The following is a 14,774-nucleotide window of genomic DNA, read 5'->3' as shown; positions in this document are numbered from 1 at the left end:
GGAACTTTCCCTGCTTTGCAGATAGTGTTCATGAGCTCCAGGTGTGGGACTTTCATTAGAGCTTTCTTGCAAATGACAACCTAGGGCACAAAAGATAAGAGTAATGTGTTCCTGTGAATTTCCTCACATAGGTCTCTCCCTTCTGGCACAGGCGTCTGATAGAGCTGATAAAGGCTTGGGCTGTGTTTGCCTGATGTAACGGTTTTACAGAGCCGTTTCATTCATGCCCTTTAATTTTATCTATTTTTTTCACTCCTTCATTTCTTCCTACCTTCCTTGAGTGGTTTAAGTGTCAGTTGATTGTCTCTTGTGTTAATGGGTCCTGTTTGGGGGGGGAGGAGTCTAATAAAACAGCATAATATTCTAAATCTGGAGTTTAAGTAAAGATATATTTACTTCAAACATTTTTATTTTATTTAGTATAAAGCAATTTATTTAAAAGAACTAGATAGGCTCAGAGTAATTTAAGCTGAAGTTTTAGAATATATATTTAAAATATATCTGATTCAGTGAGACAGTATTTTAATTTATAAAATTATATATCAAGAAGGATCACAGGGAAGTTAAAAGGGTCGTGGTAATTTCTTCATGTATATAGGGATTTTGCATCATGAATCTTTATATGTGACAAATAATTTATAATTTCCAATTGCTTCTATGTAGTAAAAACAATTTAAAAACAAACCATTGTTGGTAGAATTCTCTGATGACCATTTAATGTCTTCTTGATCATTACACTTAGCTTTCATGGTAACAGCTCTTTCTTATTATACCCCTATATGATTATTTTACATAATATTTAATGAAATTACATAATTTCAGTAGCAAACAACTAGCACACTCAACTGATTCTTGGGAGCAAACTCAACTGATTCTTAGTAACTAGTTGTTCAATGATAGGAGCAGAATTCCATGAGTTTGCCAGAGTCTTGATTACTAGCAGTGAGCACCGAGTAATAATGGGCATTAGCTAGGATGTTTTATAGGGTGACTGTTCATCCTGGCGTCAGCTAATTGGAGGCCGGGTAAGATCTTCTACTGTTAGGTACAATTTCAGAAACAAAAGCAGTATTATCCAGTAAAGAAATTACGACACTCTCTCCGTTTTTGATTTAAAATCACATTCGGCTTTTATCTGCTTCACATCACATCTATTTGTGGACAGAGTTACTTCCCTCCTGAATAATTTATTTCTGCATCTAAATGTTTTTTTGAAATCATTTGGCTTTTACCTGGAAGATAATTTTAAGTTCTTTTAAAATGTGGTTTATAAAAATAGGAGCCACCCATGTTTTTCCATAGAGTGAACGCACCACAAAAGCCTAAAAACAACTGCTCCACGTCTTCCTCTCGCATGCTTGTGTCCGCAGGTGCACTGTAAGTAGGTCACACCCAGGTTTTATACATCATTAAAACACTAAGTGCTCTGTGCTTTGTGTCGTAATTTCTCTATTATTCGAGCTAATCAAAGTCCATAATATTGGCCTGGCAATGTTCCCCGGCTTCAGGTAGGGTGGACATATTGACAAGATCCATGGTTTTGAGGAATTCTAATATCTTGGAGTGTTCAAGAGAATCTCTCAGTTTAGAGAACTATTTGTTTATAGTTATTCAGGTTTTGTTTGATGTTAATTTAATTATCAAATGGGAGTAGCTTTGTTTTCTTCTGCAATATCTGAATATGTATATCCATACACAGTACCCTAGTAAAGTATAACCCTTTAAAAAGACTACACGACATGCTATCATAGATCCCATGCAGCTCTGTGTCACTGTCCACTCTCATTTACTCCTGTATTTATTAGACATATATTTACTGAGTGCTTCCTATGTACCAGGCATTATTTTAGGTATTGGGGATATAGTGGTCAACAAAATTGACAAAAAAGTCTTACTCATATATATGTGTGTATTTTTGTGTGTGTGCAGAGTATATGTGTGTGTTTGTGTGCAAAATAAAGCAGAGGAGAGAGGAGGGAGGCTAGGAATGGGGGGTGGGTTGCAGTGATAAATTGGATGGTCCAGGGTGACCTCCCTGAGGTGACTTGTGATGAAAGACCTGAAGAAGGTGAAGGGAGTCAGGTGCCTGTGTTGGGAAGAGTGCTCCAAGAAGCAGTTACAGCAGGTGCAAAGTCTTGCGCTGAGGCAGGCTTCCCGCCTTCTAGGAACTGCATGACCAGGGAGACCAGTGAGTAGAGAGAGCAGATGCCCATTCCTGTAAGGCTTCTGGTCTTGTAGGCTATTGCAAGTGCTTTGGCTTGTATGTAGAGTGAGCAGAGAAACATATGGAGAGGTGTTTGTCCTTCCTTCCTTCCTTCCTTCCTTCCTTCCTTCCTTCCTTCCTTCCTTCCTTCCTTCCTTCCTTCCTTCCTTCCTTTCAAGATTTTAATTATTTCTAGAGAGAGGGGAAGGGAGGTAGAAAGAGAAAACATTGATGTGAGAGAGAAGCATCAATCAGTTGCCTCTCTTACACGCCCTGTCGGGGCCAAACCGGCAACCCAGGCATGTTCCCTGACCAGGAATTGAACTGGCGACCTCTTTGCAGGAAGACGCCCAACCAACTGAGCCACACTGGCCAAGGATGAAGAGTTTTAAATAAAGATTTGACATGATCTTGCTCATGTTTCAAGAAGACACCTTCCTACTATGTATCATGAGACTAGACTTTAGTGGGAAAGGGCAGAACTTGTAGTAGTAACCTAAGTGAGCAGTGGTGATGGTTTGGGTCAGAGTGATATGTTATGGAGGAAAAGTGGGAAAGATTACCTGATTGACCAAATGTGAGATGTTAATGAGGGCGGTCAGTGGTGAATTGGAACATTTTCGTCCTATGCAGCTTGAAGGATGGAGTTGCATTAACTAATACAGAGAAAAGTTGATTTGGGGGGAAAGGTCAGGAGCTCAGTTTGGATATAACAGTCTGGATTTCAGAGGAGAGGTCTGGGCTGGAGATAAACATTTGGGAGTTGTCAGAATATAGAGGCTGGATGAAATCCACAAGGGAGTGAGTGTAGATGGAAAAAGGAGGCTCGGGACCAAGAACCTGGGCTACTTCCACATAGAGGTTGGGGAGATGAGATGGAACCAGTAGAGGACAATGAGAAGCCGCAGCTAATGAGGGAGGAGGAAAACCAGGAGTGCCGTGTCTTAGGAGCCAAGAGTCAAGAACGGACTTGGGGATTTAGCAATGGGGAGGTCCTTGGTGAGCTTGGCAAGAGCAGTTTTGGTAGAGTCATGGGGACCGCACATTGATTGGTGAGGGTTCTAGAGGGAACAGGAGTAGAGAAATGAGAAGAGCAAATGTGGACTAACATTTCAAGGACTTTGCTGTAAAGGGAATCTAAGAAATATAGCTGAAGGGAAAGTGAGGCCAAGAGGAGTTTTAAAATGGGGAACATAACAGCATGTTTGCTGATGAGAAAGACAGTAAAGAGGAGAAAAGTGATCTTTCATGTAGTAACATAATTCCCATTCAGAAGAAATTTGGTTTAGTTTAAAACAGCTAAAATCATTGAGCTGACTATTACAAACACTAGTTTTTTATTAATGCAGTCTTATTTTCAACAATTATTTTATCTTCCCCTCTCCATCAAAAAACAAAACAAAAAAACCAATCCAAAAAACCCAAAACTTGTATGAGCTTTTCAATAAATTATTATTCAGTATGGATAATTTCTATTCATCTTATTCAACCTAAGGCAGTCCCTAGTTCTGCACCAATATGCACTTATAATAATTGATGATTTCTTTTTCTAAGACTTTATTTTTTAAGAGCAGTTTTAGGTTCACAGCAAAATTGAGAAGGTACAGAAATTTCCCACTTACTTCCTGCCCCCACTCATACATAGCCTCCCCCACTGTCAACATCCCTTATCGGTTTGATACATTTGTTATAATTCATTAATCCACATTGTCTGTATGAATGCTGAAAATGATTTAAGTTCTTCATTTAATTTCTGCTATAACTTAGATCATATCTTTTGTCCTGAATTTAATTTTCATGAGGCATAGTTTTTAGGATCACTCATAAGTGCTGTCCAACAGAAATATGTGAGTTATAGATATGGTTTTAAAATTTCTAGTAGCCATTTTTAAAAAGTAAAAAGAAACAGGTGAAATTAATTTAAATAATATTTTGTTTAACCAAATATATCCAAGATATTGTCATTTCAATATGTAATTGGTATAAGAATTATTAATGAGATTATGTGTATTTGTTTCATACTGAGTCTTAGAAATCTGGCATGTGTTTTAAACTCAGCACATCTGCCGTATTTCAGGTGCCAAAGGGCCCCATGTGGCTGCCGTATTGGACAGTGCAGATCCGCATGCAGAGCAGTTGCAGGTATAATAAATGCAGTTTGTACCTTTACATCTTTATTACCAGCACATATCAATACACGGTGTGCTTTAGAGATAGTATTTATAGTTAGTTAAATATTAAAATTAAGGTAGAATGTTTTGTGTTAATTAAAAAAATCTACCCTAAAAATGAATAGGTGAATGTATGGAAAACAGATAATTGTAAATATATAAAAAACACAATACACTGCTGATTTACTTTAGCGATGGGTATCACAGGTGACTGTCTACATAAATTAAAAATGGCTGAGACTTTCAAGTAGTAAGTTGTAGAAAATTATTTAGGCTAATTTGCTCTTTAGATAACTTCTGCGTAGTAGTTGTAACTGTAACTTCACTAAGAGTTCTGAAAGGTGAGAAACACCATCCCAAACGCACTTCACATCCATTTTCATTTGATTCCCACAAACTCCCCAAAGGGAGGGCGATACTGTAGTGTCATGACTCACATTTTACAGATGGGGAACCTGAGAGACCAGAGAGGTTTAGTGATTTGTCCCAGGTCACTGAATGGGTAATCTGCGGATCTAGGATTTGAACTCTAGACACTCTGATTCCACAGCTTACTCTCCTGAAGTGTGTGCCAGGCCGATTCCCTCAGCACACCGCCCCCATGCATCTTTGCATTGTATGACTAAGGAGTGAGGAGTATGGATTGCTTGTGTGTCTTGGAAACTTGAGTATAAATCAACTCTTTAAACAAATCACATTCCACCATTAATTTTCCTTAATTTCAGAGTTGTTTTATCCTGATTTCAGACTAATTTTCAACTTAAATTGAGCCTCAACCCTTTATTTCTTTGCCCAACCTTGACTTGGGGGAAAAACAGCTAATAATACATACATAAGGCAGACCTTCAGTGTCATAGAGAACTAGAGCTTACAGCTTGATTAGGGAGCTAAGGCACTAATATTAATGAAGTAGTATTATTAACTTACTATTAACAGAAAACACATCAGCTACAACCAGTTACTGAGTGAGTCCTATATGCCAAGCTTTGGGCTAAGGCTTTGCGCTCCTTATCTTAATCATTAAAATGATGCTGTAGGCTTGGTTTTATGGAAGTGCTGAAAGCAGGGCCGCTGTTGTCTGAAACAATTAGCTTCTGTGAGAATTATTGTATTTAATTCTGGGTGTCACATTTTCAGAGAGACATTAACAGTAAAAGGGCAGTTAGGGAGCTGAGTGGTAAGAAAACCATGTGACATTAGGAGAGGTTGTAGAAACTAATCTTTAACCTAATGAAAGAAGACTTGGTGGACGGAATAGTTGTCTTTAAGTATTTGGAACAAAAAGTATGATCTAAAGAGAGACCTGACTATGCAAAAGGATTACTTCTATTTTTTTCTCCAAATAATGTAGAAGAGAGAATTTTATGTCAAAATAAGAAAGCACTTTCTCACAGAGTTGTTTCAAAAACTAAAACAACTTTCTGTTTAGATGCATTTGGACGGAGATTAGGTCTCTACTTGGATATTTTAGGTTAAAAGCTTGCATTTGGAAGATTCGGATCATAGGAATTGGCCATCAGGTGAATCGTGTAACTGTTCAAATGAAGGACCCTTTAAGTTCTTTCCAGTCTTGGGATCTTGTCGTAAGCTGTGTTGTAAAATCACATTCTTGTTCTAATACAAATAATTACTCTGTCAGTGCTTTTGTAAATTAAGTTGGAAATTGTGATTTAATAATAGACTGTCAGCACTAAGAAGGACCTTAGGAATCTTGCAGTCTAACCTCATTTTGCAAATGAGGAAACTGAGAAAGAGAAAATAAAGACTGAGTTGGACAAGTATTCAGGTATCAACTTCAGCTCAACAGCTTTTTTTTTTTTTTTTTTTTTTAAATATTACAATCACTAATGTGTGGGGAAAACAGACTGAAACACGTATAGCACATTTTTAAAGGTCCCTTTTAATGTTCTCCAGAGCTCATATAATGAAGCAGCTTTAGTTCATTTTGTTCTAATTGGGGCACACTTGAGTCCTTTTAAAAAAAATCTTATCTGAGCTTGGAGCTCAGTGATTTTCCTAAAGACAAGCTTTCTGTTTTTTCACTTTATTTAATGCCACGGTGTTTTATTTCCCTGAAAACATAAGCATCTTCACATTGAAAGTAGAAAGGCTCCAGTGGCCCTGATAATTTATTATTCGTTCAACAAATATTTGTTGAGGGCTTCCTGTTGCCAAACACTTTCCAAGCACAATTGTAGGTGATTGTAGTGTCGTTGGCTTTTACTCTGAGATGGGAAGCCATTACATAGTTTTGAAAACTTTTTATTTATTGATTTTTAGAAAGAGGAAAAGAAGGGAAGGGAGAAGTTGGGAGGGGAAAGAAACATCTATTTGTTGTTCCACTTCTTTATGCATTCATTGGTTGAGTCTTATATGTGCCCTGACTGGGGATTGAACCCGCAACCTTGGCATATCTGGCCAACGCTCCAACCAGCTGAGCTAGCCGGCCAGGCTACCTGGTTTTCTTTTTCTTTTTTCTTTTTTGAAAGTATTAGTAACAATTTAACAGGAGTCCTTGGGAGTTCTAGCCAGGTGTAGTCTGCCTTGATTTAGGGAGACACACCTTTTGACCTTTTGGCACAGGATTGGAATTAGTGCAGTTAGAGCTTTGATCCTTGTTAGTTACATAAATAAGTTAACAATAAAACAAGTATAAAGTGCTTGAAAATATTCTATCATATATCAGTTTGAAAAACATTGTAACTTCATGATGGAATCTGACAGACCTGGGTCTGAATCTCACCTCTCAGTGGTCATCTGATTTTGAGCAAATGCATTAATTCTCTGCACTTCAGTTTCCTCTTTGGTAAAATGAGGTAAAACCTGTTTCATGAGGCCCTTTTGATGATTAAATGATTCTCTATGTTAAATGCTAAGCTCACTGCCTGGTACATTGAAAGCATAGCTATTATGATTATTTAGTCAAGGCAATTTTAAGAATGGGTAAAAGGTTATTGGAAAGATAGAATAGGGTGTTAACTCAAAGCCTTAATTTATTTTTAGTTTAGACTAAATGTCTTAAATGCAAATGCCTTTGTCTAAAAGTCCTGACATTGAAACAATGCTTAAAATAATACCTCTGATTTAACACTGTTTGTTTTACCTGTGTATGAATTCCTTTTAAATGTCACTAGCTGTTTTTGTGGTGTCATAATTTGGCAAATTCTAGAACTCTCCTCAACGTTGCACAGGGGATTATCAGTTTTGGACCAATTCTGGAGGTTTGGCTATTGATTAAAGCAGGCAGAGGTCACATTTGACCTCTAGCCAGGAACCTGGTTCACTGTGGTGCTTCCTTGGGTTTCGGGTGTGTGTGTGTGTGTGTGTGTGTGTGATACTTTTACACCTGGAAATGTAGTCTATTAGTTCACTATGGTATCTATAGCGGTGTCTGGTTAAAAACACTACCACTCTGACTTGCCAGTCTCCAGGTGATGCTGGGGAGAGTGCCATGTGAAACTGAATTGGTCCTCTGCAAAACCTGCCTTCATGGTGCCTGCCTTTTCTGCAGTTTCTTCTGCCCTGTTGTGCATCTTATTTTCCAGGACTTGAGATGTCACCAAGCTGAGTTGATAAATTCATCTGGGTCAATGGGAGAAGGTTAGAGGACCCTGTGGACATTTTGTATTTGGAGGTGGTATTTGGCTTCCCTCTCCCTTCAATTACTTGAAAGTGCTTTGGCAAAACTAAGACCAGTGTGTTAATGTAACATTTCAGCATTATGTTCAGTTGATCCATCAGTGAATGTAATCATTAAGAAAATTCTAGATCATGGAAAAAGGTAGATGCATGATAAACCTCTGGTGAAGATATGGGGCTTATAAACCTTTTTTTGGATTGTGTAATTTTTAAAATTTCATTTTGAAATATAACATTTTTAATTTTATTCTTTTTATGATTATGAAAAAGACCTGGTAATTAAGGAGGTTGGGATATATAGAGATATCTAAAGAAGAAAACAAATCAACTGTCATCCCTCAGCTCAGATAAAACACTGTTCGTTTCTTTGAGGCATTTCTATTTCTTCCCTAATTCTAAGTGCATACGTGTATGTGTGTTCATACAGTATACACAGTTTTACATGTTATTTTACTTTGCTTAACATTATATTGTAAACACTTCCCTGTGTCATTAAAACTATCTGCAAATATATTTGTTTAAATGGCCACCTACTATTTAATCTTAGGGCTTTTCTGTAACTCATTTAACCAATTCTCTATTGTTGGATTTTTAAGGTGTTTCTGGTTTTTCATTATGACATACATACATACATACATATATGTGTGTGTCTGTGTGTGTGTATACTTTATATATAAAAGCTTTATATAGGTAAACTTTTGTCTGTATCTCTGATTATTTCCCTTGACTCTTTTCCTTTAAGAGGAGTTTGAGAGCCAGAGGTGTGAATGTTTTAAGGCCCCCAAATCCATGTACATATTTCCCTCTTTGGTATAAAGTCAAAAAGCAACATTTGTAGTTTTTAAGTGATACAGGTTAGAGTTGGCTTTGTTATAGCCATTAAGTTAACACCTTTAAAAGGAGGCTGTGGAATGACAGAACTACAATCTTTATATCTAGATGTAAAAAATATCTAGTTCTACGTTGATATTTTACAGATGAGGAAAGTGAGAACCACCACAGTTGATTAATTGATTTTTCCAAGGTCATATAACTAGTAATTGGCTGAGCCAGCACTGGAGACTTCACTTCTTGTCCTGCATCTTCTTCATCTTGATCCTGATGCACCGGAAATAGTTGTCCCCCAGGACTGAATTAGAGGGGAGTAGAACCAATGGCCAAACCTTTTTTTTTTTTTGGCCATGGCATAGCCTCTGCTGGGTATATAGTACTCTCACCCATCATCCAGCCCCATGACATGCCTGCATTTTCAGCAAAATCCCTGGGCCTAACTTTGATAGGCTTGACTTGAGTTCTGTGTCTATGCTTGTAGCCAAGGGGATGGAAAGCCTGACTTACTGCCTACGTGTCTGGTCGTTCGTGGAGAGGAGGGGAAGTTGCCAACGTAGGCCTAACTGCATGGAGTGAGAACAAGAGAGAAGTGATTTAAAGAAGAAAAGAGGCGCTCTGTTATCAGAGGGAGGAGTGCCAGGCAGGCAGACACAGCAGATGTCCACGGCAGAGGAGATGGAGCTGGCCAGAGGAAGCATGTGCCATAAAGAGGCAGAGCAAGCCCAGGGCCAGGGCGGCCAAGAGCTTAGCAGATGAAGAACTGAAAGAAGGCCAGGTGGGGGCGATGGGGAATGGAGGGAAGGGAACTGGAAAGGTGAGCTGAGGCCAGATTGGGCAGGACTTTATAGGTAGAGTAGGGTGGTTCAATCCTGTCTTTTGAAAATGAGAAGCCATGAAGGGGTTTAAGCAGGTCAGCCTTTTAAAAAGATCTCTATTCCATTGTTTACGCTATGGAAAGGAAGCAGGGAGATCAGTTAGGAGGTGTTTGTAGCTGAGAGATGAAGGTTTCTTGGACAGGGAAGGTGGCCACTGTAATACAGACATGGGCAAAGATAAATGCTCCACATTGTGTGTGGATCAGCAGGACCTGATGATGGATGGGATGTCAGGAAAGGAGGAGTCAGCAGATTTCTGACTTGATGAACAAATGGATGGGCTTGCCAGTACTGAGATGTAGCAGTCTTGGATTTTTGTGTGTGTTACTCAGTTCCTTCCACTGCCACTGGAACAAGGACTGGATAGCCTCTCCTCTTTCTTCACCATTGAGTCTAGCACAGTACATGTAATAAGCCCTTGGTTGGACATATGTCAAGTGGGTAGTTGATTGTAAACCCCATTCCCAGGATAGGTCTTGATAGGAAGCTTAAAGGAATAAAACCAAATCCTTTTTTGTTATTTGTTGTTGGTTTTAAATTTGTTTAAAATGATATAAATTATGTGGAAAGAAGGTACCATGAGCTACACTTTGCAGAAAATGGAATAAAACCTCAGAGTTAAAGAAATCTGCCCTAGACAATTTATTAATAGAACTGTAACATTTTCTAATTCCTGATGTTCTCATTTAATCATCTATCCCATTCTTGTTCTTCTGGGTAATTTTTTTTTCTACCTAAAAATAGTTTTGTTTTTTTGTTTTTTTTATTTGGTGTTCTACGTATTAAAAGAACAACAGAGTACAAATGACAAGCTATGTAGTCTTTGGGTGATCTCTGTACCTTTGATGTTGCTTAGATTGTCTCAGTTCCTTTGGTTTCTCTCTCTCTTTTTTATCCTTTACCAAAAAGCTCATCCAGAAGCACCTGTGGGAAGAGGCCAAAACCAGAAGAAATCAGTCCAGTGGCCCAGCAACAGCTCCCTGAGGTTATAGGGTAAACAGAACCTCTTGACAGACTTGCTTCTAACCTGGAAGCACTGTGCCTTGCTGAGTCTCAGGAGATGCTCAGAGCTGCTTACTCAAACTTACCCACTGCTTTGGTTTGTTTTGGTCATGGCTGTTACTGTCTCCGGCATGCTTTTAATTTCCACCCAAGAGAAATTTTAAAACAGGAGGTCTAGAATAGAGGAAGCCTGAAAAACAAATGCCCGTGGAACCCGAGCTCCCCTCACGCAGAGTCCTCGCTGTGCAGGCTGCTGTCGATGGGGACTGTGGAGCCAGTCCTGTGTGTGGATGCCCGGCCCAGGCTTGCTGTCGATTTTGAGGCCTTCAGGCCAATGCCCGGCCCCAGTCCAACATGCGCTCACCTCCTGGGGGGAAAACATGCTTTTTGTTCTGTCGTTTCTCCATTTGTACAGATTTTTAAACTGATGATTAAGAACATTTCAGAAATCAAAGTTATTTTCCCTACTCTTATTGCATATTCCTGAAGGACGATCAGAACTTTTAGTTCTGTGCCTTTAGTGTTTCTAAGGAAAAAGTGTCCTGGAACTTTGGGGTCTCCTCCATACTCCCATATCAGTACTTGTTTTTAACATGTGGAGGGACAATTATGTAAGGAAATGGAGCTGTGGAGGGAGGGGATTGGCATGTGGGGGTGGGTGAATGTTTTTGAGTTGGGTGATTATGCAGCAACAGCCACGTGGAACAGAAGCGATGATTAGACTAATTAATTACGCCATTTTGTAAGTGCCATGTGGACCCAAGGGTGATGGCCTAGAAATGCCGCCTTACCTGGTTTGTTTGATCGATGAAAAACAGGTTGTACACTGGGGGCTTACTTATTTTTAACACGAGAGATTTATTTGTCTGGTTTTCATCGATTTCAGTTTTATTTTTCTGATAACAGAGACAGGCATATCTTATTTTGGAGTTTGGGGCCAGGGCTTTCCTGCTTTTATTGGTCTCCTTCACCACACTGTTCTGGTGGAGCAGATGAAATGGGCACCTTTAGTCAAGTCTTTGCAAAGAATCAGAGTGTTTTATTTGGTCAGCGTATAAGGAACTTGACAGGTATCTTTCTGGTCATTTAAAAAAATAATTATGTATATTTGTCACCAACACATCTCAATGAAGTCACAAAAAAAGTAGGCTTAGTTTAGTTCGCAACAATATAGATCTTGTGAAAACACATTTTTCTCTTCCCCTGCAGTTCACAATACTCTATATATATAAATTTAAAGCAGTTCAACATTTCAGATTAATTTGGTAAAAAAATAGTAATTTCAGACTTCAGAAACTTGCGAAATAAAAGGCCATGATGGAGAAACATTAAGAAATTTGTACAATTACCAAACTGTCACAGTACCATACTCCTTTATAAAAGCATTTCAATGAAGCAAAATAAAAACTATGAAAAAAACAAATAGGAAAACACAGATGTCAAATAAAAATTAGGCGTAATATTTTCCTTGAGTCTTTCATTAAAAAAAAATCAAATGCAGGTAAGACCATTCAAAACTGACCCATAAGTCTTGCTTCCTCCATGCTGCTGTGAGCAGTACATTTGGGATGAGGTTATATACAGATGGTCCCAAGGCTTTATGCAAATATCAGTTTGCTTTGGTCATGGCCAGAAGGTTATCTGTCGGCCTGCTGCCTGGGCTTAAAGAGCTACCAGGATTTTGTCTTGGCCTGCTCTAGTACAGCAGGTGAGACTGCACACCAAATGAAGACAAAAGATTTTAGTTATTAATAAACATTAAATTTCAAAATGGATTTTGAAACTGCACATCAAATTATGGTAACAACACAGAAGCAAACCTTTTATATTTAAAAAATCTTACATACAGGAATTGGGGGTAAGTTGTCTTAAAATTTCTTTTTAACTTTTTCATTGTTATTCTATTATGGTTGTCCCAGTTTTTTCCCCCTTTGCCCTCTTCTGCTCAGCCCCCCCCCCGCCGATGTCTTAAAAATTTTAAATCTCAGATGTTACAAGGCAAAAGTTCAAAAAAAAAAATTGAACTGGTTGGTCCCAATAAAGCTAAGTAGAAAAAAGTATAAGTTAATGCTTGAAATTAGATGGATATGCTAATTCCAAAAATAGAGTTGTCTTCTTGATCCTTTAATAAAATCGACAGTCCTTCTACTTGATCATTTAATTGCAATATGTATGTGTATATACACCTGGCTGGTTTGGCTCAGTGGATTGAGCGTCGGCCTGCGAGCTAAGTGTCGCTGGTTCGATCTTCCAGTCAGGGCACATCAGAGAAGGAAAACTCTGACTCCAAAAAACCTCCGCTGCCTTGCAGCATACCTCTTCAGGGGAAAGGCTAAGGGAGTAAACCCCGACAGAAAATCCGGAGCCGGAGTCCCTAAGGCGGTTTGACGTTGTAGTCAACACCGGCAACTCCTGCGGCGCACCTGAAGCCAAGCTGTATCGACTCCGTCTTTCCCTTGGACCCTTCAGCTGCGAAGAGAGGGGGGGTCTGCTGCATGGGCAACAGCAGACCCTCCATATCACCCTGCCCAGGCTCTGTAGCTTCAGCTTCACTGGAGAGGACACTCCAGCGTCATCGCAAGATGTCGATTCAACACGGGAGGAGACAGATACCGTGTCACTCCCGAGTCGGACTGCACAGCCATTCTCGGCAGTGCAGATAGACTCTTAAGAAGCTACACCATCGTCTCTCGAGATGGACGGCTGCCGATACGATACGATATATGCTTGCTAGTAGTCACTTTAAAAAGTATATAATTAATCAAATTAAAGATCAGAAGCTTGTTTTTTTATTGAAACAATATCTCAGTTTATTCACTTATTTAACTTTAGAGTTGCAGATTTTATTTTTATATCCTTTTTAAAAATTGAATTTATTGGGGTGACATTGGTTTGCAAAACCGTACAGTTTTCAAGTGTGCAACTCAAGAAGTCATCAGCTGTACACTGCACTGTGCACCCAGTGCCCCTAGCAAAAGCCTCTTTCTGTTCCCGTTTTCCTCCCTTTGCCCGTCTCCACTTGAGCCCTGCTCTCCTTTCCCTCTGGCTATCACCACTCTGTTGTGTTATATATATATGGTTTTTTTTTTGCTTAATCCCTTCATCTCTTTCATCCAGTCTCCCAACCCCCCTCCCCTCTGACAGCTGTCTGTTCCATGTAGGATCAAAGGCTTATTAGAATCTAAAATTATTTTTTACTTCGAATGTACTAAGTTACTTACTGGGCTTATACCACAAAGGCACTAAGTAGTATGGATCATACCTTCGTGTCAAATATAGGAAAACTTTTTCCACAGACATGTTTTTATAGTCATTCTTAAGGCATCTCGAAGACAAGTGGCAAAGCACTGTTAGGCTGTGTATCTCCCTCCGTCATAATGAAATCTCAATTGCAGGTGAACAGCCAACATCTCAAAAAATATCATCACGCACTCTTAAATTTAAGGGGTGAAAGGATGGCTCTAACCACAAAAAAAAGTATCACACTCATTCACATTCCTATTATTTAATTTAGTAATATAAGCACCCCATTGCACAGGTTGGGAGTAGTGAGGCACAAAAAGGCATTTTTTAAAAAGGTTGTTCTAAAGTTAACAAAGTCAGGATCATAACTGCAACCAGAATTCTAGGGGCTTGACCCCTTTGAAATATAATGGATTCAAAATTTGCATGAAATGTATTTAACTTGCCTTTCCTGTTTGCCTCACTCCATTTTAGTCTAACCTCTTGCAAACTCTTTAAAGCATGGACCTGCAAATGCCACCTACTACCTGCCTTCTCTGATCAGGTGAAAAAGGCTACTCAATGCTTGTGTAAAAAAAGATTACCCATGTTATTGTATAATATGTAGTTTGTAATGTTCAGGTGTGAAAATATTGCATAACTGAATTTCAGTAAGTCGCAAGAAACATTCTACAAAGTTCTATGAGAATTTGTGGTCAGATATAGTATCTGGCAATCCCCTTTCAAACAGAAAATTTACCTGTCCTTTGTATTACTGTTGACTGTCTCATTATTGATAGCGTCAAAGTACTAAACTACTAAATAAAACTG

At 38.9% G+C, this 14,774-nt stretch overlaps 1 protein-coding gene across 2 annotated transcripts in view; it reads left to right on the top strand.

Moving 5' to 3' along the window:
* The window catches only part of PSD3 (pleckstrin and Sec7 domain containing 3), a 458,929-nt gene that overhangs the window by 79,075 nt on the left and 365,080 nt on the right, over nucleotides 1-14,774 (top strand). The gene's annotated exons all lie outside the window — the stretch shown is intronic.

The sequence above is a fragment of the Furipterus horrens genome, unplaced genomic scaffold, assembly GCF_987537825.1.
Source record: "Furipterus horrens unplaced genomic scaffold, mFurHor1.1.pri manual_scaffold_12, whole genome shotgun sequence".
NCBI lineage: Eukaryota > Metazoa > Chordata > Mammalia > Chiroptera > Furipteridae > Furipterus > Furipterus horrens.
Note: the sequence above shows the minus strand (reverse complement) of the source record. Positions and strands in the feature narration are given on the sequence as shown.